Source organism: Gossypium arboreum, chromosome 6 (genome assembly GCF_025698485.1).
Source record: "Gossypium arboreum isolate Shixiya-1 chromosome 6, ASM2569848v2, whole genome shotgun sequence".
In the NCBI taxonomy this organism is placed as follows: domain Eukaryota; kingdom Viridiplantae; phylum Streptophyta; class Magnoliopsida; order Malvales; family Malvaceae; genus Gossypium; species Gossypium arboreum.
Genome location: NC_069075.1, coordinates 20,083,438 through 20,088,565, shown reverse-complemented (window position 1 = coordinate 20,088,565; position 5,128 = coordinate 20,083,438).

Here is a 5,128-nt window from a genome sequence, read left to right as displayed (position 1 = left end):
ACATACGCCCCTTTCCTCGGACTTGGAAAACCCAAGCTTGTCTTTCCCTAGACCAAGCTTAACCCAACCTCTTTGTTCCACCCCCTATCTGACGTACGACTTCAATCCCTCTTGAAAAGCAAACAATGCTTCTTTCTCGATCACATCTAAAACTTGGAGCATGATTTCGTTAAACTCTCGAACATACTCCCCCACTGTGCCCCGTTGCATTATCCCTTGCAACATTGCCTGAGTTTCTTCCTCGAAAAACTCTGGGTAAAACTGTCTCTTCAACTCGCATTGGAACTATTGCCACGTTCCAATCTTACCTTGCCTATTATCCATGGTCCTATCTCGCCACCATAAAAGCACAATATCAGTAAGAAATAATGAAGCAGTGTTTACCTTACCCGCATCATCCATGATGCCTTTGGCACAGAAGTAGTTTTCCATCCTCCACAAGAAATTGTCCACATCACATGCAGACCTTATCCTCACAAACTCTTTTAGATTCGGAACATACTCGTTACTGAGTGCTGCACTTGACACTCCTTCTCCCACTGCTGCTTGACGCAAGGCCAGCTCTCCCTCGAGCTCCTCTATTCTTGTGCTTAAAGCCAGCGTCGTGGCCATTATTTCCCCCTTCAAAGCCATCAACATGGCCTGAAGAGTATCGTTCCTGTCTGATAGTTTATCTTTATGTGAATCAAACAACTCGTTTACCTTCTCCATGGTCGAATTAAGAGACATCTTTACATAGTCCCTGGACTATTCCTTTCAGTTCTCTATGTGACCCTTGACCCCATCGAGTACCTAGTTTACGTCTTTCACGGATCCCTCGAGTTTACCCACATGTTCCTCTACTGCCAATAGCATCTCCCTCAAACCTTTTCTAGCCCACCTTTGTTCGAACTCTTCTTTCGACATCCCAACGGTGCCTTCAAACCAATAGCTCGGATACCACTTTTCACAGGGCTAGACCTTTCATCTCACAATCCATGTAGCCTTAAGCTATTCACTCGTCCAAACTCGTCTAAGTCAGCCTTCACTCGAATGAGGATTCCTTAAGAACTCCTCTAAGGTACCAACTCATATAGCGGAAGCAAACTTATGCCAAAAGAAGCTTACAAAGAACAACAGAAAGGGATGCTCGCAAAGTGTTTGAGTAAATGCTCTCTATTCTCTTATTCATAAAGAATAATGAAACAATGAATGGAGTGAGTACAAATGAGGGGGAGGCTCTCTATTTATACTTGAGCTCCTCTAAAATCGACGGACAAGATACATTTACATCGACGGACGAGATTAACCGTATCCCATGATTTAAGGGATTTACAAGATATTACCATATCAAATCCTATCTAATCTTACAAGATATGATTCCCTCTATCTTTTAAGATTAGTTACCATAGTTTCCTAAGTTGCCATATCTTCGCTATCGGGCCAACCAGGCTTCAATCTGACAGGCTTCTCCAATAGTTCCCTAAATCACGCCAGCTCTCATGGGCCAAATGATCCCCATCTAAGTAATAGACCTCCATCAAATGCATTTGGTGCGATGGTCACGGGCTTCGAACTCTGACCCGTGACACTAAAGCTAAGGAAGCTAAGTTGCAGAGGGTAATTGTTTAGAGATTACTTAAGAGGAGAAAAGATCTTTTTCTCAGTGTTTGGGATATTAGTTATATGAGAGGTCCTCTTGTCTGTTTGTATGGTGTGCCAAGGTAGTTGTCATCATGGAGTATGTGAAGGATGTTGTAATAGCCCTTTTTTAGTGGAATCAAAAACAGTGGTTTCGGTATCACAGATCCGACGATGACCCCGTAATTATTATTTATTTTATATGAGTCAAATATAGTTTATATTGAATTTTGATTTGATAATTTTTTGCTAACTGAACAAAAAGTTAAGTACAAGTTGTTTGTCCAAACGTTAAGTGGCTTCGAAAAATAAGGTATCGGGACCTCGTTTTCGTAAATCAGGCCCATAAATATTTATATTTATAGAATTATTATATTGGTATGTGAAGGCAAGAATTTTAATGTTTGGTTTGTTAATTTAAGAAAAAGACTAAATTGCAATAAACATAAAAATTCATTGCTATTAAATTTTATTGATTACATAGCTTCAATAGTAAATGAGGCAGGACTTATATGGTATTTAGACCATAATAAGTTATGATGGACGATTTAAGGTTAGAAATTAGTTGAATTTGATGATAACATTAAGGGTAAAATAGTAATTAGATTAATAATAAAACATTAAAAAAAAAGTAAAAGAAGTCATCTTTTTCATTAGTTTTTCCACCAAAATTAGAAGAAATGGAAGCCATTGAAGAACTTTAAGGTTTGGCCATTGATAATCTCTTGCATGTAAGTCTGCTTTGAGCCTATTTTTCGTAAATTTTATGTTTTTGAGATCATTGTAACTTAGTTTATCTAGCCCAAGGAATACTTTGTGATTTTATCAAAAATTTCAAAAATTTTCATTGATATTTTTGAAGCTTTTTAAATGTAATTGGTTTGGTTTGAAGCTTGATGGTGAGTTTGAGCTAGTTTGTAAAGTGATTTAACATAATTTTATGTTTAAGGATTAAATTGAAAATAAATTAAATACGACATGTTTTTCTTGTGAAATATCAGCATGTGAGGATATTTTTAGAGTATTAATGAATTTGGCACAAAGAGTTTAGGGACTAATCGTGGAAATAAGTTTGTTTTGGTTTTAGGGATTAAATTGAATAAAGTGTAAAAGTTTAGGGGAAAATTGTAAAATGAAATTTAAAGGTCATATGCATAGAAATGAGTTTGATAATGTATTTGAATTTGATAAATTGAATTTGATCATTATATAGATCAAGAATTGAACTGTACAAAAGATAACCAGAGAAAAAAAAATCGTAAATTAGTCCCTATGAGTCAATATATAGCATATCTTAAGTAAGTTCATAGTATAAATAAATATATGTATTTATTTATAACTTGTGCTAATATGTTTTGTTTCAATTGTATTTGATGTTAAATTTTGATATTAAGTCGTAAATTTAAAAATTCTTACAATTAAGTACAAGTGAGAAAATGGATATTCGATAATTGATGATCATTTGGGATAATATGGTTATATGATATTGAAATGAACTTGTTTGACTGATACCATGTGTACAAGTGTATTTTTGGAAGTGCTTTTGAATTATAATTGTAATAAAATATGTTAAAATGCTCGTTTGTATGTAGTAAACAATTAGGATATAGTTAGCATGTCAATAGGATTAGACGGTGCGCTTGTACGGGATTGCACTTTGATGCCTCTGTTAGCATTTCGATGCTCTCTAGAGTGATTTGGAGTACCCAAGTATCCGAGTCATGTTACTATAGTTCAGTGGGCTATGAGGATATGTGACTAAGGTTAAAATTAATTGATAATTCTGGTGTATATTCGTTTGAAGGTTAAATCAAGAATTTTTATGCAAATACATTTCATTATGGTATTGATGTGATGAAATGTAGAAATATGTATATTTATGGGAATTGATTTGGTTTGAACCATTGTGGAATATGAAGTATATAATGAACTAGTTCTTTATTGATCATATGTACTCTCATAAGTTGAATTGAATTTTATCTATGAACTTACTAAGCTTTAAGCTTAATCTGTTTGTTCTTGTTTTCTATAGTTAACATCTTCTGGAACTGGTCGAGCAGATCAACTTCAGAGCTCACACTATCAAGCTTTTGTTTCAGTAGTTTAGATTTTTTATTTCGGTCCTGTGGCATGTATATAAGGTTTGAAGTTGACTAACTTAAAGTTTTAGTTGGATTTGTAATGCGGTTAAGTTGGTTATAATGTTAAATTTCATGTTTTATGTTAAACATGTGATGAATGTGAATGTGGAACATCCTTTTGATTATATTTTGGAAGAAAATGATTTGTGATATTTGGTTTTGAACATGATTTTGGTATTTGGTATCAAGGAAATGTTACTTGATGTCTTATTTGGTGAACTGTTGTTGAAATGGTCTTTTTTATTTTGGTAACTCATGAGTTTAGAATGAAGTATGTTTGCATTTGATAGTTTGACATGAATGAATGAATCTTGGTATATGGTATATAAAAGTTGGTTGATGATTAAATGAGTTTAAATAGTTGATAATGTTTTGGTTTGAATGATTGTTGTTTATGTTTGAATTATGGTGCTAATGAGGACATATTGGTTAGGCACGTAGGTTGATTGTGAATTGGTATATTTTGACATGTTTTGGCACATTTTGAATAGGTTTGGATGTTGGCTATTGAATGGCTTGGAACCTAAGAAAGGGCGCGTGAAATGACTTGTGTTTGAAGGTGTTTTTGGGTACACACGACCTATGACACGGTCTACCACACAGTCATGTGACATGACCGTGTGCTCTATTTAATGTTGGTAATTTTAGGTCTACACGGTCTCAGAGAGTTACACAGCCTGGTAACACAACTGTGTGACCCTGAGTTACATAGGCATAGGTTTTTACACATTTGGTCACACGGCCATGTCTCTACTTCACATGGACTCAGCTCTATCAGACAGTCTAGCCACACGGTTGTGTGACCCTTTTTTTTCATATTTTGACTCAATTTAATCCTTGGTTGTTTCTCAATCATTTTTAATACTTTTTAGGCTTGATTTAAGTCTCGTTTTAGTTTGAATGTCATGTTGATTGAATGGAATTATTGATGGTTGATTTAAAAGTAAATTTTTGAATTGAAATTATCTATGTTTGTTCTGTTAATGGTTGTAACTTCCCGTAACCCTAATTGACGGAGACGGGTGAGGGGTGTTGCAGATGTGTACAATAGGATCCATTATGTTATTCCTTTATACAATACCAAGTTGTTACGATTAGATGGATTCAATGGTCCTTGAAGAGAATGGTCACACTTGGAGGAGTTCTTACACTAAAAAGCAGGACGTTTAACCATAGTAAAAGGTGGCCATATGAAGGGAGGATGTTTTGTTTGTTTACAAGTAGCTCTGTGGTAGATGGCTCGGCAGATGAAAGATGGAGGACTATCTTTGAGTATCCACCTAGAGCCCTTTGAGTGTGCCATGTATCTTTTCCAATTAGTGGTATAACAATTTCCCCCCAGTCGAAAGGTAAGTTATCAAATGGCT